Source organism: Octodon degus, unplaced genomic scaffold (genome assembly GCF_000260255.1).
Source record: "Octodon degus isolate 3935 unplaced genomic scaffold, OctDeg1.0 scaffold00008, whole genome shotgun sequence".
In the NCBI taxonomy this organism is placed as follows: domain Eukaryota; kingdom Metazoa; phylum Chordata; class Mammalia; order Rodentia; family Octodontidae; genus Octodon; species Octodon degus.
Window position 1 is genome coordinate 23,073,323 of NW_004524584.1, and position 26,142 is coordinate 23,099,464.

At 50.7% G+C, this 26,142-nt stretch overlaps 1 protein-coding gene across 1 annotated transcript in view; it reads left to right on the forward strand.

The window, feature by feature from the left end:
• Ube2ql1 (ubiquitin conjugating enzyme E2 Q family like 1) overlaps positions 1-26,142 on the forward strand; it is a 39,550-nt gene that overhangs the window by 5,027 nt on the left and 8,381 nt on the right. The window lies entirely within an intron of this gene.

Sequence of the window (26,142 nt, forward strand, 5' to 3'; positions counted from 1 at the left end):
CAGGGGAGCCACAGCACGTGGGGAGCTACTTGTCCCCAGGGGCCTGCTCTTGCCACCGTCATTGTCCAGGGGACAAAACTGCATGCTGAGGCCTCAGGTCCCTGCTACAGCTTCGCATTTTCCGAACAGCTCATCAGCTTTGGCGGCTGGATTCTGAAAACCCATCAGCGGGAGCAGAGCTGTTGGGAAGGAGCTGTCTGCCACCTGGGCACCTGCTGCTTCCTGGCGACTGCTTATTAATGGTGACCTGCATGATAATCATTGCATCTGCAGAGAAAAGACCCACAGCCAGTCGGCAGCAGGAGCCAAAATAATGTGACAGCACCAAAATGTCCCCCAGTCTTAGTGTTTGAATTAAGATTGCTACTCAGCTGTGGGACAGTGACGTTTGCCAACAGCCTTAGCTTGTGGAAGTTCACAGATAAATGGAAGCAGCTGATGTCAGTGCTTATCTGCTTGCCATGCTACTGTGTAGGGCCATGTGGCTCAGCAGCATTCAGTGACGAGGTCCAGCGCTGAAGGGCACTGCAGAGTGGACCATGGTCCACCCCGGCCTGTCACTGAGCAGCTTACTAGAGCTTACATGCATGCACATGCATGCACATGTGCATGCATAAGTGAAACCCTTCTGGACAATGTTTTCTGCAGTCCAAGGCCCAGAGACACTACCTCACTGGTGGCTACATGAGTGCTGCATGTTATCACAGAGGAATAGAAAGGGCCAGCCCCTGGCACTCCTAAATTCTGTGTGTCCACCCACCAGAACTGACACAAGCATGTTGAAAACACTCTTACTTTGCTAAAGTTGCTGTAAGAAAGTCTCAGAGATCATGTGGCTCAGAAGACAGAAGTTTGTGTTCTTGAGGTTCTAGAGGCTAGATGTCAACGCTGACAGTGTGGCAGGGCTGGCTTCCTAGGCTTTTAGCTGACACCGCTCCCTGCGTCTTTGCTTGGTCTCCCTCTCTATGACTGTTCTTTCTCCCCTCTTCTTTCTGGATCCCCAGTGGTAGCCACTGTCTCCAGATAAGTCATAGTGTGGGGCATTCAGGGTTGGCAATTCGGCATAAAAACTGGGGGAAGGAGACACACATTTCAAACCCATAAGCAGCACAAACCAGAGTTGATTAACCACATCCCCATCCTGCTTCTCCGGAGATCCAGTGCTGACTTGAAGCAACATGAAGGAAGCAGGGGGCCGATGGCAAGTCGTGCTAGCAGCAGCCTTCAGCAGAGACGTCTGCACATTTAGAGCAGGTCTGGGGGAACCCAGAGTGTAAACACTGCTAGCCAGGAAGTGGGTACCAACATCTGATTCACCCAAGGAGACACTGATTTTGGTTCTTATGAGTCATTGTGTTGTTCTGTCCTACACATGAGCGGGGGACAGAGATAATTACCACTAGCGAGGACTCTGCGGCTCAAGGTATTGATATGCTTGACTGTTGGGAGAAAAAATAGCTACTTGTTCTGCCATCAAGTAGGACAGGCTGGAGGACACAGACAGGACTCTGTATCCTAAAAATAGCCCCAGGCTAGCTGGGAGAGCTCCAGGGAGCACTCTCGCTTCTTGGGTCCCAGGTTCCTGGGACAGTTTAAACAGGAGTCACTTCCCTCAGCCCAAGGGTGACCTGAGGGTCTTAACTTGCAAGCAAATGATATATATGTGTCGCTCAGAGGCACAGCGCCTGCTTGGCAAGCATGAGGTTTTGAGTTCGATTCCTAGTACAAGAAAGAAAGGAAGAAAGAAAGAAAGAGAGAAAGAAAGAAAGAAAGAAAGAAAGAAAGAAAGAAAGAAAGAAAGAAAGAAAGAAAGAAAGAAAGGAAAATCAACTTTACTATGCCTAACTCTTCTGACTTATGTGATGCGGGAGATTTGGGGAGGTTTTGCGTTTTTTTTTTTTTTTTTTTTTTTTTTTTTTTTTTTTTTTTTTTTTTTTTTTTGTTTTTTTTTTTTTTTTTTGTTTTTGTTTGTTTTTTTTTTTTTTTTGGAAGGGACAAGTAGGTTCACAGCTGTCCTTTAGTGAGGTATGGCCACTTGATTGAACAAGGTGACTCCTAAGCTAGATAACTCCTTTCTCATTCCCAGGGAGTGACTTACCTGTCCCAGGTTCCAAGGGAAAGCGGGCTCCCTAGTACCAATCTGGAGTCAGCAAAAATGGTTTACTTGCTAATAACAATGATTTACAAAAAAGAAAAAAAAAGAAATTCCATTTCAGATCTCCTTGAAACATATGGAGGTGATCAAAAGATACAGTGAGTGTGTAAATTTAAAAATGTATTCCAGGAAAGGACACATTCCCTAACCCTCCCGCAGTACACCTCCTCTCTTCAGACTCACCCATCGCAGCATGCTCTCCGCCTTCTGAAGTAGGTCTGGAAGTCATCTTTTAGGTCTTTGCTAGATGTAATCAAAAATATGGTGAGTGCAGCTGCCAACGGTGAGGGAACAGAAGGGTTCACTCAAAATCCCGAGTGTGTCTGCGCCCACCTTGTTCCCCAGATGTGCCACCGTGCAACTTCTGGTTCTTCCAGAATGTCAGAGTGACCATTAAAGGTCAGCATTTTGAGTCAGTTCAGGACACGGAGGCAGCCAGGACAGCAGACTCCCAGAAAGCAGCAAGGGTGAGGAGTGTGCTCCAGGTGAGAGGAGGAAGGTCTGGAGGAAACTAATGGCAATGTGTATTTTACTATAATACATTTTTAAAGAAAATATAACCACAGTTTATCTCAATCAGACTGCTGGAATCTGCTGCACAGGATGTGATAAGCGGCATGAGGAGACAGCAGTTGGCCGTGTAGGACTTGCCTCTGTGCGGGGCGCTCTTGGTTCTAGTGGGGCAGGAGGTGCCTGTGAGTTTGTAAACTGTTCTTGTACCAGGCCAGCAGAACGTCTGCCTCCTTGGTCAGAATCAGTCCCTGGAAGAGGCTAACTAGGAAGGTCTTCTGTGGCTCTGATGGGCGCCCAGGGTTACAAAGCCACCCTAACTGATTTCTGGCCTAGGGATAGAGCCTCTCCCACTGGCACCCCCTTCTCCTCACCCAGGGCTGTACTCGTTGCCCCAGGCCAACTCTGACTCAGCCCCTGGAAGCCACAGCTTTGTAGAGCAGGCCATGCTGATCCTACCAAGTCCTGCCCCACTCAGAACCACTTCACTAGACCAAGAGGGAGGGTTATCCCTGATGAGGAAAATGAGCTCAACATGGTTGGCCCACTACTCAAGGAGACCCCGCTGTGGAGGTCAGGAGTGGAGTCTGTATAGACCTATGGACGATTTGGTGATGAATACAGCTTGCTGCAGAGGGTTTGCTCCAGAGTGGGGCTAGCGAGGCAATGGTGGCAGAGGAGATGCAGTAAAGGGCCTACAGGACCAAGCTTGCTCATAGAATTAGTGCAGAGCCCACCCGCACTTGTGTTTGTGGCTGCTTTGTGGTTACTATAAGTTTTAATTCTTTGTCTATCACAGACCTCACAGTTGGCAGTGGTGTGAGTATGGATTGGGGGTTTGTACCAAGTGAAGTCCTCTGGCCACAGCCTCAGAGAGCAGATCTACTGAAGGGTGGCCAACACTTGACTCTGACACTGAGTGCTGGCCCGTCCTCCTGAGCAGGATTTCATGGCTGTTAATTGGAAGATCAGACATTTGTCAAAGGCCACCAAGGAGCCTTTCGATGTGAAATTCTCGTAGTAATAACTCTGCCTCCCTTTCTGGCTAGTCAGCAACCGAAGACTTGGCTGTTCAGTTAGCCACTGGCCACCCACACCCTTCATGCAGGCATTCAGCACCACTGTTGAGAGACCACGTGACTGGGGACTGGGGCGCTAGAGTAGCGCCACCCTTGGAACTCGCAGGGCAACTCTTCTCCACTATGTGTATTGTCCGAGGTCCTCCCCTTGGCTCCCCCAAATTCTGTGAGGCTAGAAGAGTAACAGAGCAAGGAGATCGATGACACCAGATTGGGAAAGCAACAGACAAACAGACTTGGGACCAGTTGGAGTGTAGGGCGGGCGAGAGGGGCTGGGTAGCTGCAGGACCAGAGAAGCTGCTGCCCAGGGTGCCCTCGCCAAGCCCCAGGCTGGTGTGCTCAGTGCGCACGTAGAAGGGGTCGTCTGCGGGGCCTCCAGCCCCGGCCCTGTGCCGCAGCCACACCCACCTGTCTAGCTACTGTAGTTGCTGCTCCTGTAGACCCCGCCCCGTCTCCCCATCCCAGCATGCCTGGAACTCGTTCCTGGCCTTGTGCTTCAGGTGAACGTCTTGCCATCCAAACCCTGCCAAGATGCCCAGATCCTCTGCAACGGGGCCCTCAGTCGCTCCTCCAGGCAAAGCAGCGCCTTCCCCTCTGACCTCCTGTATCTCTGGAGACATTCCATTGCCATGTCTTTCTGGGTGGTGCTCACACGCCTACCCTTGCCGCTGCCCTCCCGTGTGCCCCCAGCAAGTGTTCTCAGGGTGCTGTCTACTTACTGGAGCTGGCGCCAGGCTCTCTCCCTGCCCTTCCTGCAGGGCCCACAAGGCTTGAGAGTGTGCAGCAGGTGCTTCCTGTGAATCCATTAAATCCAAGCAGTGGCCCAGGAGGCAAATGCTGTGGTGATTCCCATCTTACAGATGAGAAACTGAGGCTGCTGAGCTCGAGTCCTGTGCCTCATGGGTGCAGAGCTGCTGAGCAGAGCTACCACCGACAAGCACCATCCCATAACCTGGCGGGTTGGCAAGCCATAGCCGCCAACCAAGGACTGCCTGTAGCTTGACTGTTCCCCCAGGGAACACAGCGAATGTGCTTTGCAGCTGCCTAGAGCGTACTTGGCCGGGACACTCGGAGCTGATCCATCAGAAATGACACACGGTCCCGAATCCTCAGCAAAGTCGGACCAGTCTATTCGTCCAAATTTCTGTTAGTTTGTTTGATCTGTTGTATGAGGCAGAAGAACGTCTTGGTTTTTGTAAACTGTAGGGGAAAGGTAATTATTGCTGTTTTATTTCTTTGTACACAAAAGAGAAGGGCATTTTGAAGACTTGGAAAATAACCCAAGAAAGAAGTGCATTTTGAACGTAATTATTATATGGGCAGAATCCCTGTAATTGAAAAGAAGAGGACTTTAAAAATAATTTCTATAAAATAAATGCATGCCTCCTGTTTACGTGGGAACTGAGGGGAACAGCCCCAGGAAATCACCGGAAGCGCACCTCCCAGTTTCTGAGCAGGAAGAGCCACAGAATATGGAGTTAGGGAACTTACTGTGTGGTGGTGACCGGAAGTTGGAAGGGTTGTTCACGCAGTTGTTTAAGCAGTTATTTTAGCTTTCCTGACGTGTGTGTTGGCATGATGTCTGAGTGTCCGAGTGTCAGGCTGCATGCCCACGTCGCTTCCTGTGATAGGGCAGCCAGCCATTCGATAACATCATATGAGATGAACGCTAATTACCAAAGGGCCAGTCTGTGCTGGGGTCCTAGGTGGTTAGTGACCAGACCTTTTCACCTCTGATTTCCGGCCAGGGAAAACTAGAAATAAATATCAGGAAGGAAACTTAACCAGGAGCTAAATTTGTTGCAAGCTTACATTAATTGCAAGTAATGGAATGTTATAAGCCCATAAAGTGTTATTTTCTGAGAGTCATTAAAATATTACATGAATGACAAGATCTTTAGCCTCCCTTTGTGCAAAAGAGACACTAACTCATCTAAGCCTTCCCTGCAGCCCTGCAAGTCCCTGTGTCTGAGCAGGCATCCAGGGCCAAAGCTCACCACCTCCTCTCCCATCCTGCCTTCCTCCCAACCCTCTCTTCCCCTTTTCCCTCCTCCCCTCGCCCCCTCCTCCCCTCTTCCCTACCTCTAGTACTCTTTCCCTCCCCTCCCTTCTCCCTCGTCTCTCTTTTGCTCTCCCCTCCTCTTCCCATCCCCCAAAGAAGCTGAATAACAGGACAGGATCCCCCCAGGGGTACCCCTCATCCCCAGTGAATGCAGGGAGACCCAAGGGCCAGAGCCACTGCTCCCAGCGCATTAGAGACCCGCTGCTAGAATGTAGCTTAGGAAACACCGTAATTGTCTCATGACGAGGGACAGATTTACAAAATTATGTAGCACTTAAAGGACTTTGTCATAATTCATAAATAAGACTAACCTAATAAAAAGTGAGCACAAACTCTATTGAGCTGAATTAGGGTGGTGATTCTATTAGTGATGTATTTCGAAGGGGATCCTGGCATCTGCTTTTTTATTAATAAGAGAGATGGAGTCTCTTATTGATTATTGGGGAAGATCAAAGATCAGGGGATCCCCAGAGCCTTGCCTGCTACATCTGACCCCGACCAGCCCACCTCCTTGGAATAATACTTCTCAGAACACAAGATGAAATCCAAAGGATTGCGTCAGAAATGGAGGGTTTAATACACTCATTACATGTTTAAAACTATAATGGCTGAAACATGAAATAAAGAGCGTTAATACGTAAGTATCCAGAATAAGAAGCATATCCAACAGTTCTCCTGATCCGACCGTAGCAAGCATCAGTGCAATTTCCAAAAATCCACAAGTGGGATGTGACAGTTTTAAGTCCGGGATTTCTTTTGGTGACAAAGTCAGGCATTGCTAGTACTGCTGTGGTTTGAGTCATTTGATCCTAATTAAAGAACACGCGGCACTGCAGCTGAAGAAGATGGAAGATGAAGACACTTTTCCACGCAAATTTGTCAGCCCTTGGGAGCACGAGGGCCTGAGGTGACGAGCCCCGGGAGCCCTGTCTCCCCACACAGTGCTGTTTGGGGAAGATCACAGTGCCTATTCCTCATCCCACAGAGGGTCACAGCCAGACCCTTTGGAGTGGGGTGGTGGTATCGCAGTGTGCCCTGTGTGGGTAGGCTGGGCAGAGCCCTGGTGTGGGAGGCGCTCAGCACTGGCCCCCTGGGCAGAAAGGTGGGGAGCCAAAGTCCTACCACGCAGGGGCGCCATGCCACTCAGAAAACGATGTGCTTAAGTGTGAAGGGAGGAGGGCACCACAGAAATGCTTCTTTTTAAGGAAGTAGAATCTTTGCTGAAATAAAGGCAAGAAAGATTGTAGCTGAGGTCTAATGCCACCTTCACACGTAGCCCCCACTGTACAGAGGAAACTGTACAGTGTCCCTTCAGGCCTATGTGCACTTCACAACATACAGTTGGATCCACTTTTTCCCTGTTTGTAGCATAATTTTAGATAGTCCCAAGACACTCAAGATGGCCTCCCGGTGGTCTTCTTTTTAAACTGCCACCTCTCCTGTGGTCACTGCCTGTGTCTTTTCCTCGTCAGGTCATTTTGCATCCACTGGTGCTGACACCCAGTGAGGATCGTGACCATGTCACTGACCTCCCCCAGGTGCACATATGGGTTCTTTCACCATTTCAACTTTGCTGTCCTAAGAATCCTATTTCATTAATAGCATCTTTAAGTTAAATTCGGTTCCCTTTAGAGGTGTTAAATTATAAAACCACATAGGAGAATATTCTTGTAACTGTACCAGCCAATGTCCTTGATACAACATTAACCACTATTGAAGTTCTTTCTGTGTTCCGAAATACAACATCCCCTTTAAGTTGAAAAACTGGTGGATACATTCAATTTAAAGTGTTGTAGAAGGTAGTGGCCTCCAGCCGTTACCACAGATTGCCTAGAGCGAATGTATATTATTTCATCAAAATTGAAAGAGAACTTCACTGAAGACCACAGTGCCTTCCTAGCACTTTTAGGACAGGTCTCTTCTCTCCCATGAAGTCCAGGGCAGTCTAGCTGGTTGTGGAGATGTTGAAACAATTTCCCAGGTATGTCTGTGACGTCAGAGATGGTGTGCTGGCAAGTCTGAGTGCATCAGCAGTGAAAGGCCAATAGGGTTTCGCGTTGTTCTAACTGCTTCGGGCGGGATGGGTGGCGTGGACGACTCAGGACCTAGGGTAGGGCTTCATGCACTGGGCAGCCATTGGACCAGCCATCTCTAGGCTTCTTCCCAAGCCTCAAGGCTGGGGGTGGAATCACATTTGCACAGGCAAGGAGACTGGCTCACTCCAGATGGGTCCCCCAGGTCTGTGTGCCGTGTGTGCTGCGCTTCTCGCTATTTCTCCGTGCTTCACCAGTGTTGAAATGTTCACGCCTAAGATCAATGGGAGTGCAAAAATTCGCCTGTCGCCAGTACTCAAAGCCAAGGAGATGGAGTCTATAGCAGTATCTGCATCCGTTTGGGAACCCAGTGTTGCCATAACTACCGCTTTATGTTTGTGATGTTTTTAGCAGCGTAATAGGGAAAGAGAAACAGATCTACCCAGCAACTCAGACTATTTTGCCATGTTTATTTGTGGCTCCTTTATGCTCTTGTGGAACATGATTTCACTGCCGCCCGATGTCTTAGCTGGGACCATGGCACCTCCCCCTTCCTAAGGGAAGTCTGATGGCCACCAGTCCCTACCTTGGCTCCACGCATGGTCTCCTGCTCTGAGACTGTTTCAAGGTCCCAGATCATGTGGGTGTCCCAGCTCCACCAGCTGTCCCTGCAGATCAGCCACAGAACACTCCCAGTACTCAGCCCTCGCCTCAGGGTTGGACACAACAAACCCAGTGGGCTCTGCAGCAGCAAGTGGTCAGCACTTAGCATAGCTCGTGTCCCTGTGAGCACCATGGGCTGCAACTGCATAAGCAAGGATGACCATTGTTTAAGCTAGAGGCCGCTGGATCTCCCACAATTGCCACCATCAAAGATGCTCATTCTCTTCAGAGCTTGGTGTTGGCCGGCACACAAATAAGACACACGTGGCCAAGCAGGATACAAAGCCTGAAAGGGAGAAAAAACATGCGAGGCACCGCTGATCAGCTACCCCTAGAAGGCTGCAGGCAGATGGGCTTGTCAGAGGACCCACGGAAGCAGAAGGCCACATACACGTACTTTGGGGCACAGTGTTCCCCCCAATACCTGAGGATTCATGGAATTCGGTGGAAACTTCTACACTTGGGCATTGAGCTAGATTGCCCAGCAAGCAGGGGGGAAAAGTTCAAATCTCCGCTGCAAAGAAATAACATTGACATTTTCACTCTGAAAGCTACTGTAAAAGGCTGTTTTGTAGTTTGTTTGATCTTTAGAAAAATAATATAATGATATTAGTTGGTCTTGTAAGTCAAGCCCAGGTTGAGCGGATGATAAGAAGAAAGGAGTGGAACATTTTGCAGAGACAATCCTGCCTTTCTCCAGGGCTTGTCCCCAAGTCACCCATTTCCTTGCCATTTAATACTTTGTTTCGCTCCCCTATCATTTTTCCTAAACAATTGCAATACAGATCTTTTTTTTTCATTTCCTTTCAGTCTCTTTCCTGTCACCATTTCCTACTGTCTTAAATCAGTGTGTCACAATATTTAGATGAATAGTGTTTTCAAAAATCTCTTGGAAGACTCTAGAAGTCTTTGCTCTATGATGGGCTAAATGATTTACAAGCGATGCTTTCAGAAACATCACTTGCAAACATGCTGCAGTTTACATGTATGATGTTGTGATGCTAAGGAAAGGCTGCGGAAAGAATATGAGTTTGGGGACAACAGTGACAAGTCAGAGGGCCACTTGGTAGGTGGACAGGTGCATGGTGTGTCCTCCTCGGGAAGAGCAAGGCACAGCCCTCTTTCCTGCCTGGTTCATGGGCACAGACTGTGTCACAGAAGTGCAGATGACTAGGGGGTACAGCAGGAGTTCTAGGACACGGCCTGTTCCCCAGATCCCCCAGAGTCCGGATAAACTTAGTATTTGTGTTGTGATTTTATGTTGAAGTTACAGTCCCAGATATTCTGAAGGACTTTGTAAAAGCCAGTATCTAGAATCAGATGAGATAATCCTGTGCGCAGAGTTGGGGAACACAGGCACAGGGAGCGAAGTCACCCATAAACCAAGATTCAGGAGCGTATATTGCTCTTTGATAACATCTAGCAGCCACGATAGCATTTAGCTGCCATAGAACTGGAGGAGCCAGTTCTCTTCCCAATATATTACCAAGCAAAGTTACAAAGTTGCAAAAGACTTCCAAGTGCACATCCAGCTCAATTCCAGTCAAGGTGCTGACAGGGTGTGCCGTAAGTAGAAACAAGGGACACTCCATAGCCCCAGTGAGATGACCCCCGCACACCTCCATGCTGGTTGACCCATGGCTGTTTTGAGTCCTGCTGTCCTCAGCAGAGGTGGCTGGTTGCACCAGGCTGGCATAGCGGAGGGGCCTGGGCTGCTGCTGGCTGAGTTCCCCAGTTCCAGGAGGACTGGATGGGGCACGGGGCTCAGAGAGAGGATGGGGGAGACAGCTGCCTCTGCCCCAGCTCCCTCAGGAGCTCAAGGTGGGCAACACCAAGGCAGCAAGCGTCCAAGGAGATGCCCCATGCACCAGCCTCATTGGTGGGTGCCACAGCTAGCTGGGGAGCCCAGCAAGGCATTGAATGCCTCGATGACATAAAAAATAGGTTCATTTGGATGTAGGGTGCAGCTATTTTTTTACTCCAGGTGTTCTGATCCTTGCAGTGACCCGCATCCAGAGCTTTGCAGGGCTCTGCTGCTGCTGCTGCTACTGCTGCTGCTGCTGCTGCTGAGTTGAGAAGCTAGAACCCCAGTAGGCTGAGAATGTCATTCTTACCCGGTTGTGGTAGTGCCCACCTGTTATCCCAGCATACTGGGAGGCTGAGGCAGCAGAACTGAGACTTCAAGCCCAGCCTGAGCAACCTAGCAGCTCAGCAAGACCCTGTCTCAAAGAACAAAAGAAAAAAAAAATGTTGAGGATATGACTCAGAGTGAAGGTCCTGGGTTCAATGCCCAGAACAAAAAAAAAAAAAAAAAAAAAAAAAAGCCATGCATGGAACTACCTTAGTGCTTTTCATAAGCTGCTTCTCAGGGGTTATTCAGCCCAAAATTTCAGGGCCAAGCAGTTCGGCAGGCAGGAATAAGATGCTTCTTCATAAGAGTCAGTTTTTAGGGGCTGGGAAGATGTCTTAGTAGAATAAGTGTTTCCCTGGCAAGTGCAAGGGTCTGAGTTCAGTCCCTGGTTCTGCCAAAAAAAAATAAGAGTCAGTTTTTAAACTTTCTTTTTAGTATTTTAAAATTTTCATTCGTCCCTGTTTGCAGTACCTAATGATGACGTTCATTGTGGGGAGCACATAACTGTATACAGCATGCCTTAATTCTTTCTACTTTTTCTCTGCTCCTCCTCCACCTCTTGGTCTCCTTCCTATTTGCAGAAGTTCTGCCGCCCTGCTTCCTGTCATCTGTCTTTTATTTTCCTCTCTCACTTTTTTTTTTCAATACCAGGGATTGAACTCAGGGCCTTGCGCTTGCCAGGCAAGCGCTTATTCTACTGAGCTATCTCCCCAGCCCTTCTTTCACTTATTTATCCTTTGAGTTTCCAGGTAAGAGAAAGCGTCCCATGCTTAAGCCTGCCTGATGCTTTTCACTTAACATTAAGGCCTCAAGGTGCACCTTTTCCCTGTGCATGATGCATTTATCCTTTATGGGAGACGCGTGCGCCTTGGTGTGTTATTTGCTTTCTTTATCCGCTCATCTGCTGATGGACAGACACACAGGCGGCTTCCAGGACTCCGCAGCTGTGAGCTGTGCTGCTGTCACATGGCTGAGCACGCATCACTGCCATGTGGCGTCTTTAGCTCTTGCACGAAGATACTCAACGGGGGTCCAGCTGGCTGGAGTGGAATCTCTACTTTGGTTCTTTGAGGTGCTGCACACAGCTATGCCTAGCAGCTGTGCCAGTTTACCTTCCCAGCCATGTAGAAGGTTCATCCTACAGCACAAAGCTGGGCAATGAGCAAAACATAGCCATCACCCAGTCGGTTATCCCAGGACCCGGTGGTTCCCACCTACATTCCCTGGCGCATGGCCCTGGTGGCTCCATGCAGGCTTCCTGAAGGCCTCCCCTGTCCCCACGCTATGCTCCTGTCCTGTTCCACCTTGCAGTAAAGGGAGGCCTGAAAGCAGGGTATACACCGCTCCCACCTGACCTGGGAGAGGCAGCCCCCCACATCCCTGCAGTGAGCATCACCTCCCATTTTCTCCTCTGGAAACAGGAGCAAGCATCCACACCTGCAGCCCTGTAAGGATCTGGGAACCTCCTGCAGCACCCCAAGGCCAGGGCGCCCCACTGGACTCCACCTGTCCTCACCGGCTGTGCCACGGCACAGCCTTCTTGCCACCCAGGCCCTGGTTCCCAGCACTGTGCTTCCTCCTCGGTGGACACATGTGCCTGCTCATGTCCGCACGACTGGGCTGTGCACTCCCCAGATTGGCAGGATGATGCCACCCGCTGGACAAGCCCAGACCCTGCCCCTCAAGGTGCCCACAAATGCCCCATCAGGGAATGCAGTCGCTGCCCTTCAGGCTGGGCACAGCCATGAATCATCAAGGGAAGATTGAGGGTGTCAAACATTTGTAATTGCAGCACTAGGGAGTGAACATTTTTAGCAACAAAACGACACTCCATCAAAGGGTGTTTCGTGGTTGACACAGAGGACAAAATAATTTTGCTCCCAGCCCTTTGTGCTATGCACATGATCTGAATTTTGTTTTGCTCAACATATTAGTTGGTTTGCAATCAGATGCCATGAAGCAGTTTCACCCTCTTGGGGGGGACATGCCCGCGGTGTGGATCCCTGGGATCCTGCAAGTGGCTGCGCTCCTAAGGAGACAGTGACAGCACACACGCCCATGGGCTAGAGCACACTCATTCCGGTGTCCATTCTCTTGAGTTTAGGGAAAGGGTGAGATTTAAAGATGTCTGTGAACATCTGTAGATGGGGAGGGAGGTGCTTTCCTGATCAGTGATGTGTTTGCTACTTGTGAGTTCCTTCTTTCCTCCCTCCTTCTCTCCACTCAGCTTGACTTTTTTTTTATTTATTTTATTTGTGTGTGTGTGTGTGTGTGTGTGTGTGTGTGTGTGTGGCCAGCTCAGTCCACCAGGGGGCGGGGCTGGCTGGCATGTGGTGCTGGGGGATTGAACCATGGTCCCTGTGCTTTGCCAAGCTTGTTCTAAGTAGGTGCTTTAGACCACTGAGCCATCTCACCAGCCCTGAGCTGTGACTTTCATAACTGAGGCATCTGTGAGCCTGCAGCACTACTGGGGGGTCTTAGTCACTTCTCCTCACTGAAACACCATGCCCAACACCCCCACCAACTTAAAGGAAGAAAGGTTTGTTTGGCTCACTGTTCCGAGCTGGCTCCAAATAATCAGCTGGCTCCATGGTGGGGCTGCATGGTTCAGGGGCCTGGTGAAAGAGAGCCACTCACAGTGGGGCAGAGAGAAAGCAGAGAAAGAGAAGGGAGGGCACAGGGTGGGAGACAAAGACTTTAGGCCATGCCTCTGGTGACTGCCTCTTCAAAGTAGGCCCCATCTCCTACAGCAAGTCAGCTGTAATACTTGTGAGGCTCTTGGGGGACATTTATGTATAAACAATAACAGGAGGACTGAGAGACCAAAGCAGGGGCTTACAAGAACAGCAGTGTCTTCTCTTGGGTTCTAGAGGCTGAAGTCTGAGACCAGGTGTGGTGGAGTGGCCTCCCCTGAGGGCTTTGTCCTTGCTTTTTTGTCCCCCAGCCCCCTGTATGTTCAGCTGGTCAGTCTCCCTCTGTGTGTCTGGGTCCGGCTCCTCTTCCTGTAGGACACCAGTGAGATTGGGTCAGGACCCAGCCCAGAGACCTCATTCTAGCGTAATTGCCTCTGCAGACTCTGTTTCCAAATGCAGTTATATCTGCATTGCTGAGTACCAGGACTTTGATATGAGTTGGAGGTTAGGACAGCTGGAAGGACACCATCCAGCCCATATCAGAGCTTTTGCCACAGGCCTGTCAGCTTTGGCTGCTGCATTCTCTCTCACTGCTTTCTCACCTGTGACCTCTTCTGTGTGCTCCTCTTGGTCCCCCAGCGCCTGCCTGGCCAGCCCAGGCCCCTGCATCAGCAGCCGGCCTTCCCTCCCCTCTCAGAGCCTCCTTTCCCCTTTCCTTGGACACATTCCCTGACAAAGACTTGCAATTTCCCAGCTTTCTGGTTTTCTCACTCATCTCACAACCCCAAAGAAAATTCTTTGCAGACCCATAATTGCATGGGTTTTTCATATTTACTTTTTCTTTCAAGCTGAAGGCTTTCTCTTTACCTTGTCAGCAGTGGGTTCTGTTGCACTTTTATTAAAATTGATGAACAGGAGCCTGTCCATCTTCCTTGGCATTTCTTCTTCTTATTTTTCTCTCCTACTTTGTTTTTTCATGGTCTCTGTAAATGTCCCGCACCATCCTTGTCCTCACGATGCTCCTAGGAATTCGCACAGCATTCTCAAGAAAGCCGTTTCCTGCTTTTTCTTTCCAGCCCCTGCTGGACTAGGAATGCTCTCGAGAACCAGCTCAGGAGGGAATGGCATGCTGAATGGCTTTTGTCTGATGGGTTTTTTAATTGATCTGCCCTGATGCTTTTTTTGAATCAAGTTGTTTTTATCATGCAGGTGCCCTTCAAATTAGAGGTACCATGCTTCCCCAAAGCCCTTGACTCCACTTGTCACAAAAAGTCTTTTTCTCACCGCTCACCTGTAGTCACATTTTGTTTATCAAACTGGCTGAAACAAGCCCTTACCAAGAGCTAGGTAACCAGGCCAGTCACAGGGTAACTCAGTGGAGAGGGGGAATCAAATATTTGCATCCTGCATGCACCCTTCTTTTATTCAGAAGTAGAAAAATTTGGGGCTGGTGAGATGGCTCAGTGGTCTAAAGCACCTACTTACAACAAGCTTAGCAAAGCACAGGGACCATGGTTCAATCCCCCATGCACCACATGCCCCGCCCCCTGGTGGGCTGAGCTGCACACACACACACACACACACACACACACACACACACACATAAATAAATAAAATTTTTTAAAAAAAGAAGTAGAAAAATTCATTAAATAGTCCCCCAAATAATGCTAACAGTCAGCCACCACCATGTGAGAACAACCTTAGGTTGGGGTTCTAGGAAAAATGAAGAATTCAAGAGACTCCATCCCCAGCTCTTCCTCTAACACCTCCTGTGCCAGGCTGTCTGGGGACTGCAAGCTCCTCCAGAGCCAAGCAGACCCAGTCCTAACATGTCCACAGGGGGCAGCACAGCTGCTCAGCCTGGCAGCGCCCCCCTCAGGACTATGGCCTTGACCTGAGACAGGACTCAGCCAGGCACGTGGCCCTGGGATAGAGATGCACATTTAGTCACTGAGGCTGGCCTGTCTCAGATGTTTTAGGAGAGAGTCCCCTAAACCTCACAAACATTGAAATCTATCAAAATATCCTCAAGACTGTCATTACATAGACATACAAGGGCTGATCATAAAATATGGCATTTATATTTAAAAAGCTATTACAGTACAAGGCATGCTGACATTAGTCCAGCTCAGAATCCTCCTCTGAGCTGAGCAAGAGTTTGAACATTTATTTCATACTCTTGCCACTTTCTAAAGCAGTTCTGGAAGTCTTCTTTCCTGAAGGTCTTTACAAGATGTCATAAAAGATACAGTAAACGCTGCCGTCGCATGCCACTGAGACTGTAAAGACATCACTGTGTATCCTTGTCTTCCTTACTCACCAGAGCTGGCACTATGTGATTCTTTTATATATTTTTTTTTTTTTGCCAGGGTTTCACTACACAGTTCAGGCTGGCCTTGTGCTCACTTTTGTAGCCCCCAGGCTGGTCTCAAACTCACAGAGCTCCTCCTGTTTCAACCTCCTCAGTGCTGGGATTACAGGCGTGCACTAACACGCCCAGTTACTCTGTGATTTCTGACTCTTCCTCAAAGTCAAGATGACTATGAAAGGTAAAAGTATTGAATCAATTCAAGACATTGAGGCAGTGCCAAGAGTGACCAGTAGTACCTTCATGAAAGAGGACACCAGAACTGGTGCAGAAAGTGGCAAGGATAATAGGATGAGTGTGTTCACAGCAAGAGGAAAGATTTTCTTTCTTTTATTGTATTTGGTTGTTATAGAATCTCACTATGCACCTTGTACTCATAGTGATCCTCCTGTTTCCAGCCTCCTCAGCACTGGGATTACAGGGTGCACCACCACGTCCAGACTGTGTAGCCAGCTCAACGCACCCAGGGGCAGGGCCAGCACAGCATGTGGTGCCAGGTATTGAACCCTGGTCCCTGCTCTTCCCTAAGCGGGCACTTTAGTCCACTGAGCTATCCCACCAGCCCCTAGAGGAAAGATTTGAAAGAATAATAGCAATGCGTCTTTCACTGTGGTAAATTTTTCTGTAATTTCCAGCATTCACTGTATTTACTGACCACACCTTGAATATATCCACATAAACAAGATTTTGTAAAATGAAAACACATGGTTAAGTATTCCCTCAGTGTACATTTAGACATTTACATTTTAATTTCAGTATAACATCCCTGACTTGTACAGTATCATAATTAAAATGATCTGGAGGTGGTTTTTTTCTTCCTTTAGATGCCTTTAACCAAGAAGCCAATTAAGTGCAAAATAATACCAGTGAATCTTCTCAGCTGCTGGCAACTTTGATCTGCCCTCGTGTTTGGGCAATTCAGTGGACATGTAGATGGCTCTGATCTGTTCTATTTAATAGATGTTACTGAGTTGGAATCAAATGCCCTCTGTAAAGAGCATGAACACAGGAATTTTAGTTGCTTGCTTGTTTTTTTTTTCTTTTTGCAATACAGAGGACTGAACCTAAAATCTTTTCACTGAGCACCCAGCCCTTTGTTATTGATTATTGATTTTATTGATTATCTATTTTATTTACCCCAAATTATTTTGTGGTATGGTCTAAGTCACCAAGCTGAGGATGGGCTCAAACTTGCCACCCTCCTGCCTCATCCCAGCTGTGGGCATCACTGTGCCGAGCTGGGGACATCTGGTGGCTGGGTCTCTTTTAAGACCTGGTGCTGCTCTGTGGGACAATGGACCTAGCGCGACGTGAAGGAAGCTGGGGTCCAGTCCACACTCGGTTCTGTGCACCAGCCTGGGCTCAGAACTGCCCCAAAGGCCCAAGGTATCTTGGAAGATGGAACCTGGCTGCATGCCTTTGACCTTGAAAGGGACAGCTGGCCCTCCGAGATGTGTCCTTCCAGGTGGCCTCTTCTGTCCTTCCCTGCAGCGCGGCCACTGTGTAATCCTACTTTTCTTCTACGGCATCTTAAAATCTTGCCATGAGTACCAGAGCTGCGGTATTTCAGGAAGGGACCTGGAATAGCACCGATCGTGTGATAAAGCACAGGTCAGAATGACATGGGTTCATGGTCCCTTGTTTCACATCTGCAGCTTTTAGGAGGCTTTTCTGATGACAGAAAACAATGTGTGCTTATCGCAAAAAGTTTATGTTGTTCCTCAGGGACAAGGCAGAGAATGCAAACTCCAGGAGTTCACCTTTCAGAGATGACAGCTTTTCCATGTACACATGCGCGCGCGTGCGCACACACACACACACACACACACACAGGCATGCATGCCACACTCAGACAGGTACAAATAACCCTTCTCAGTCACGGGAGTCTGCCTTTTCGGATGGTGTCAAGTGTGCTCATCCTTCTGCACAGGGATCGTGGCCGCTGTGGTGGTGAGCCACGTCTTTACACAGCTGTGAGCCCATGGGGCGTGGGTGTTGTCCCCATCCATTCTGCGCTTTCCCAGCGGGCAGCAGCCTACACAGGTGTCCTGTGTATAAGGGTTATTCCTGGGCCTTCACTGCTGCACGAGAAGCCTCGCAAGTTGGCTGCTGCATCAAGGACAGGAACACGCCCCAAAGTGATCGGATTCCTAGTACCTGTAGGAAAAGGTACCCTCGGACACCAGAAACCACCTGCCTCTCCACCTCGAAGGTTGTGGGGCTCCCTATATTAGTAGAAAAACAGATTTTCACTTCTTTTATGTGTATATTTGTTATTATATTGATGTGAGCATCTTTTATGGGTTGAGGAGTTTTATTTCTTGCTTAAGAGGCATTTGGAAGGTAGTACTTTTGGTAAAATTGAAAGATTTTACCATGCAGCTCCAGCTGTCTGAAAATGTTTGCCATATGAAAGATGTTTACCAACAAGCTGTGTCCCGACTAGAATGTGGCAGAGGGTGGAGCCTGCAGGGCCCAGGTGACATTGGCTGTGGCTGTGCAGCCAGGGTTGGCGTCATGACTTTGTGTAAGTTGTGCAGGCTTTGCAGTCAGAGATCCACAGTGAGGGCTGTAACCTGGCTGGCATGCTGGGAGCCAGGTGTTCTGAGCCCAGTGAGGCTGGGAAGTCTCGGCCTCAAGGCAGGGCCGGAGAATCCCAGCCCTGAGCCGCTGTCCTTGTCACGTGTCCAGGACCAGTTCAGGGTGTGCAGGGATACACCCGCTCACTGCTGCCGCTGCCACAGGGTTGTTGGACCCCAACTTGTGTACCTTTTTTATAAACTGCAAAAGCATCTGTCATTTGGGTGAGGGTCAGAGCAGATAACACCTATGAAGTGCCCCCTAGAACCTGCATGTCTTCTTTTCCTGGGAAGCCAGCTGCATTAGGTCCCTTGGGTGGGCGGGAGGAGGATTCCAGAGGTAGATCCTTCACCCAGGGGGTGCTGGCATGCGGTCTTGTGGTGCTCACAGTGAAGACTTGAGACCCCCAGCAATGACTGACCATGCCATTGCCTGAAGAGCTCATTGTGACCTTGAGGAGAAGTGGTCAGGAGATGACTGTGGCTTTGTGCCTCAGTTTCCTCATTGTGAGGAGAGATTCTGAAAGTCTTTCTCTGGGGAAGGTACAAGAATAGATTACACAGGTAAAGTTTTCAGGAAAGTTGCTGCACTGTATCCCATTACAAAGTATGTCTTGCTTAAAGATTTCCGGAAACATTTATATTATTTTCTCTACTTAATATGATTCTTACCCAGAAAGCAAAGACTGCCCTGCAACACCCTCTACAAATTAAAGAATTAAAATCAGAGCGTCTCCCAAAGTAGTGACCTAAAAGTAATAATAGCCATCCCAGCTGCTTATAGAAAAAATCTCCTTTTAATTTTATTAGGTCAAACAAAATCAGTCCTTTGGTTTTCAAAGCTTTCCAAGCAGAGACTGACTTGAATTTAGACTCAGGGTCCATGCTTGATTTAGATCTCAGGACTGTTTTGTGGTCATTTTCCACGTGATCCCCAAGTTATTTTGGCAATACCACCTGAGCTATTTGATGCCCTATCTCTGCCCTGTGTTTCTCTGTAAACATGGAAAAAACATCTGGGCTTTGTCTACCCTGGAGGCAAACACAGCAGGCCAAATGAACTCTCCTTGCCCTGAGGTGCTCTGAGTCCTTTCCTTTCCCTGCTTGCTCCTAGCATACTGCCGTGTGGACTCTCCTGCACTCGGAGAAAGTGGAGCTTGGTGGGTGGGAAGGCAAGGCTGGGGGAGGGCGAAAGTGAGGGGCAGCTGGAGGAGGCCAGGACGAGATGAAGGCATGCTTGGATGGGATGCTCCGCCCGGATGGGATGCTCAGTCCCGCAGGCACACGGGGAGCTGCAGGACCACCCAGAGCCCAGGAGGCTTCCCGGACTCTGCATTCTTGCTCTGCAGATGGCTGGCCAGAAAGCAGGCTCTGGGATCTACTCTCTGTACAGCAAAGTGTCCAGGACTACTGTGTTATGTGCATCACACCTGTAGAAACTAATTAGGACACTTGGGGGTCCTCAGAGCCAGAGTAAGGAAACCTGGAAGCCAGAGGCTGGCAGCTCCGCCCCCAGGCAGCAGCGCTGTGGGTGCTGACTGCACAGGGAGGCAGGATCCTGGCACTGCCCTCGTAGAGGTTCCCTCCCAGCCACCACAGAAGGTGCCTTTTAGCACCTCATTAGCACAAAGCTATGCCACAGGGCTGGAAGGGGCTCATGAGCTGCCTCCAGTTTCCTACAGAGCGTTCATTTGGTGGTTAAAAGGGGTTTTTTTTAGCACATAAAGGTCTGATTTTCCCACAGGGAAAACTACATACACACACACACACGCACACGCACACGCACACTATCTGGAGTCGCTCAGGTGGAAGCCCTTCAAGGGCTGAACTACTCATGCTTCTCCAAGGAACCCACTGGGGAGCCCTCTGAGGTGCCCCCCAGTGAACACACTGCCTTTACCCTGACAAACAGCCTTGCCCTGCTCAGGGCCTCAGGAGGGTGACAGTGGCTTTGGGGGTCTTTTAAAGTTTAACTTTATTAATTTGTTGGGTTTGGAGATGAAACCACTGAGCTACATCCTTTTTTTGTTTGTTTTGTTTTTTGCGGAACCGGGGATTGAACTCAGGGCCTTGTGCTTGCCAGGCAAGCACTTATTCTACTGAGCCGTCTCCCCGGCCCCACTTTATTTTGTTTTGAGACAGTGTCTCTCCAAATCGCTCAGGTGAGCTCCCAAACTTGCCATCCTTCCCCAGAGTGCTGGGGTGACAGGTGCCCACCCTGTTTCCTGCAGTCCCATGAGTTGCCTGGTGCCACCCAGCTCCTGCCGGCGAGGGCACTTACTTCCCCAGCAGGGGAGCAGGGTGGCTGTCTCTCTTCCCTGGAGTCGCACAGCTGTCAGTAGTGATTTGCAAGATGCAAGGTGCGGGGAGTGATAGAAACATCCCTTGTTTGGAAACCAGTGGCCCCAGGGCCCTCCAAATAGCTCAGCAGATTGAAGCTCCTGCTTAGGCAGACACAGGGGCTGGGTGCTCCAGGGGCTCAATCCCCGGGCCTGCTATGGCGGCCCCATCCCTGGGGTGCACTGAGTTGGCGATTGAGACTGGGCATGGTGGTGTGGACCTGTAATCCCAGAACTTGGGAGGCTGTAAACAGGAGGATCACTACGAGTCTGATTGATGCAGTGAGACCCTATATACCCTGTCCTAAATTAAAAAAAGGAAACCAGTGACCCCATCTCCAGGGACTGAGTCACAGCCACTCCTACCTCCCCAGGGCAGCTTCACCTTCACCCTGAAACCAAAAGCTCAGGCCGTGGGCCCTTGGTCACAGGAGGGTGCCTATCTCCTGGGGGTCAGGCCACCAGGGCTGGGGACAGGACAGCAGATGGACCCCATGCTCCACACTGGCCAGGGGGTCCACATCCTCTGGAGAGGCAGAGATGACCGTGATATGGCCTCAGGCTGGCCCAGCACCTGGCTCCCTTCAGTGCCTCATGCCTCCCAGGCTTTACACACTGAGTGTGGCCTGGGTGTGGTCTCTGTCACTAGCTATGGAGGGGCCGCCCTCCCTCTATGGCTTTCCTCACCACCAGGTTTCTCAGCAAATGCCTGGAGGAGGCCTGCTGCCATCCTCGTGAACGCAGGTGAGACTGGGCCACCCACTGGCCCCACCAGGACATCAGAGGAGGCTGAAGACCTGCAGGCCACACCCCCAGTCCCAACCCAATGGACTCGAGTCATCCTGCAGCTATCTTGGTGGGTTTATAGGCCTTGGAGAAATGGTTGACTGGAAGTTCACTTGGCTTCATTCAAAATCGGGCTTGCATGAGCACTTTGGGCAGAAGGAAGGTGAGGGACAGGAGCGCTGTCCACACGGGGACACGGTGCCTACCACCAGGTGCAGGTGCCTGGCAGGGGGTGGGCAAGCGAATTGGCACGGGGCATGCAGAGGCAGAAGGGTGGATGTCAGCCGGTCCCCCTCATAGTATGCAGAGATCTGTGGGGACACACTGCACATCCAGACCCACTGCCCTGTCCCTAGCAACTGTCCCAGGGAACCTGGCCAGTGGCTGCCAGGCTGGACACAGGGCCTTGGTGCTGGGCAGCAGTTAAACCTCCCCTCTCCCAGAGCACTGGCCTTGCTATAAAACCATTAGAATATAAAAGAGAAGAAGTCAATAATCTATGTAGAGTCTTTTCTTCGCTGTATGAAGAAAAAAGGTTGTTTTTATGCCAAAACAACCTGTTCTAAAAATTGATGTGTATATATTTTGTATAGCTTGTCCCCAAATCATAGTGTTTTCACTCAGGCTTGTCCAGAAAACATATTTCAGGACTGCTGGTGGCAGAATCTGGTCAGCCATTTCTTGAGCGGTGCAGAGGTCCTTCGTGCCTTTGACGACACCATGCTGCAGTGTGGGGTGTGAACAGTCGCTGCTGTGTCATTACAAACACATCACAGGAGGAGAGAGGGGCTGTAGGGCGTCACTACAGCGCGCAGGCAGCTGGGCGAGCGCAGGCCCGGCCCTGGCTGCCTGCGAGGCTTTGCATCCCCTCTCCACTCGGTGGCTGCAGGCCACCTGCCAGCAGCGTGGGGCTGCCCGTCCTGATGGGTTCCTTCCCTGCACTCACATCTGTCACCTTGTTGGATGACATCTTTGATCTCCTCCCTGTCTTTGGGGCTTCCCTTCAGAGACACTGTCATAACCAAAGATGGGAGCCGTGGAATACAGCTGCGTCCCCGCTGCTGCCGGAGGACCGGCGGTGATCGGCTCAGCAGCCCAGACGGGCTTCACAGTCGATGCTGTCTCAGGGCACCTGCCTGCTGCGCTGCGCTTCCTGCTGCTCGGAGCGTGTCCCTCTCCCCCAGGAGCGTCCGCAGCCCACCGTGTGTGTCTCCATTCTGCCACCCTGACCTGCAGCCTCAGACAGCTCAGGGAGCCCCACGGCCTGAAGCTGAGGCCCGTGGACAGATGCAGAGAGGCTTGGCCTAGGGCCTTGCGGCAGGGTGGGCCTTGGGCCGGTGAGCAGAACCAGCCCCAGAAGAAGGCTGTGTAGGCAGGAAGCCACCAAGGTGGGCGGGGCACCGCAGGGAGGAAGCGTGCTCCTCGGCCTTTTCAAGACGTGCTCCAAAAAGGAGAAACATGGCATCGGAAGGAAGACGCACCCAGGGGGCAGGGCAGAGGGAGGTCCAGATTCAGAGCCAGGAGGTCTGTGGCCTGGGACAGTGCCACTGTTCCTAACAAATCCCTCACAGAGGGTAAGTAGGCGGGATGGCCGTCTCTGCCCAGTGACGTGGGGCAGGCTTGCGCAGGCCTGCTCATCCTCGGCTAGGCTGCCCACGCACGTAGCAGGAGCTCGGGAGGACACGTCTACACTCATCCTTGAAGGAGAAGGCGCCGAAGGAGCTGCAGTTTTGAACAAAATGTGTTTTAGCCTTGAAAATGGAAAACAGCATCCTTGGCTTGGCCCATAAAAATCTGCTTTCTGTTGCATCGTGGGCTAGAAAGAGTGAAAAACACATATTGCCTGCGATCTCGGCTTGGGCTGAGTGCACAGAGCCCCCTGGCGATGCTGCGCACCAATCCCCTCTCCTGCTAGGAGCTGAGCGGGTGTGGGGCCTGCACAGCAGGGCGTGGGCAGGAGCAAACACAGACTCTGCCTTGCCCAGGTTTGCACAAAGGGTGGTAAAATAACAGGGTCCAGGCCGGGTGCTCCCAGAGAAAAGCAGTTGCAGAAGCTCAGAGGGCACGCCCTGCTGAAGGAAGGTCCTGCCTGCACCAGGATCACTGCCCAAGGCTGTGCCTCTGAGAACCAGCGTGCCTTGGGGTCAGCGAGCGGCTCCAGAGCTGAGCTCTACATTGTACTCCTGGCCTCTGCCATTGCTAACTACAAAGGAGAAGGTTTTAGCTCGGGAGTTCCTGAATGCGTTTAGCAGGTGGATCCAGCCCATCCTGACAGCTGTGTCTGCCACGTGGAGAGCTACGTCTGCCTTGGCCAGTGTCTTGCTGTCACCCAGTATCTCAAGGCCCCTGCTCAGGAACCTGCCTTGCTCCCACCTGCAGACACAGCAGTGTAGCAGTGGACCCTCCAAGTAACGCTTCTGAAATGGTAATCTGAGATAGTTGCATTTTCAGCAAAAAGATCCTTTTTCAGTGTTCGATTCCTCCAGGAAGACGCCATCTGTTTAGAAGCAGACACACCCCAGGCTAGAACTCTAAGCAGCGTGCGGCAGGGGGAGCCGTGTCTGCTCCGGAAGCCTGGTGCTGCGGAGGTTGGAGGACTCCAGGCAGCGGGAAGTAAAGTTGCTCCCTTCCATTTGCAGTGAGCAACGTCCGGATTACCAGAGCTGCTGCTGGCACTGGCCTCCCAAGAGGCTTCACAGATCTAAAACCCGATGCCCAAGTAAATGCATTATGTAATAATTGGGGACACATTGAAGGAATCTGTACTTGCGTAGCAGTTCTCAGGGGAGCGTATGAGAATGGCCTGCTAAGGAGACAGCTTTGCATCCTGGGCATTATTCCCGTACTTTCCCCTGAAAACAGAGTCCTGGGAAAGCTGCAGTCCCAGTGGGGGAGCAGGAAGCTGCCTGCTGCACAGGCCCTCCGGGTCACACTCTCGCTCCTCCAGGCTGCCTCTTTGGGAGCTCTCACACAGCCCCTCGTGTGCCTCGTGTGCCAGGTACCCGCTCAGCCTCTCGCTCCTCCACGCTGCTATCTGTTTTCTTCTTCCTAGCTGAGCTACACTTTCAAACTATAGATATTTTTTCAGCATGCAGAGATTCCTAAAACACAAGAGAAGAAAGAGTTTCAGAGGAATGAAGTGATGGTAAGTGCAGTGAGTGTCACTCCTTAGGGACCCGCTCTCCGGGTCCCTAAGCAGCGCTCTTGCCCTGAGCAGCTTCCTCCAGCCCCTCCTGGTGAGTGCTGGGCACCTCCGTGGGTCCCCGTCCTGGGCCCTCCCCACCTGATCCTGCTGATTCAGAGCCCAAGAAAGGAGCCTGGGCTCTCCTGAAGCCTCTGCTAGTCACTAAGTGAAAGCTCACGTTCCCAAGATGGCCCGCAGATTGGGTGAAATTTACTGAGACGGCTATGTTCACTCCCAGGATGTGCACTGGGGACGCCACATGCACTATCCTTGTGCCCTGTGCCTTCTGCCCTCCCTGCCCCTGCCACGGGGTTTGCTACTAGGTGGAGTCTGTGACTACCGCCAAAGCCCACCCAGGCCTGGTTCACACGGATGCCCCCAGACTGGCCCATGAGACTGGGGCTCCCACACTTAACGTCACTGCTGGGCACAGGTGAGCGGCCATTGGGCTGCAGGGAACTTGCTTCTGCCCCATGTAGTCCCAGTGCTGCCCCCATGGCCACACGTGTGTGCACACCCACACCCACATGCTCACGTGCAGCGCATGCGTCAGACACATCTGGGCAGGGCACCCATATGCCGAGCACACAGGTGAGCTTGCAAACAGAAGTGCACCCTTGGGTGCACAACAGGCTACTTCTGCTGTGACTGGCTCACCAGAACCCGGGGACGGCAAGAAAAGCCTTCTCCTGCTGGCCTTGTGAATTTTCAAGAACAAGTTTGTGAGCATCATGGCTTTAATCCATGGCCATACTTTTTTATAATTTCTATTTTTGTTACCTTTTTAAAAAATATATTTGGTATAGGGTCTCACTACAGCTCCGCTCGGACTCAGTAGTGATCCTCCTGTTTTCAGTGTCCCCAGCACTGGGATCACAGCCATGTGCTACCACCCCCAGTCTCTGCGGCCAGCTCAGCACCCCCAGGGGCAGGGCCAGTGTCACACCCAGCCCCTGCACTTGCCTAAGCAGGCACTTACTTAGTCCCCTGAGCTGTCTCAACAGCCCTAGCACTGTTTGTGCACAGCGCTTACATTCCCCACAGAGAGTTGGTGCATTTCCATAACAATTAATTTTTTTCATGGCCCCTTTCGCTCCCTTGGCCCCCTCTATTTCTTGGTTCCTCTACCATCTGCAAAACATCTACCTGCCTATTTCCTATGATCTTTTATTTTGCTTCCCTTTATGTCTACTTAGGTTTTTTTCATATAGGAGAAATTATGCTGTCTTCAAGCTTGTATGTTTGATTTACTTAATATGTGGTCTCAGGGCGCATCCATTTTCCTCCAGATGGCGCCACTTCTCTTTCGTTATGGCAGAGTAGTACTCCCTGGTGTGTAAACACACTTTCCTTAACCATTCTCCTGTGGGTGGACGTACAGGGTGCTTCTAAGAGTAGGTATTACACATTATACTGCTGTCAACAGGCGAGCCCAGATGACCATGACAAGATGTCTTTAACTTGCAGGAAGACACCTAGAACGGGATGCGTAGATGGAATTCTGCGCTTAGTGCTCTGAGCCATCCGCGCATGTCCGTAGTGGGGTGCTGCTTGCCACTGCCTCCCACATAGCCCAGCATCTAGAGCGAGCCTTTGAAGGGTCGTGTCTGCGGTGGTCTT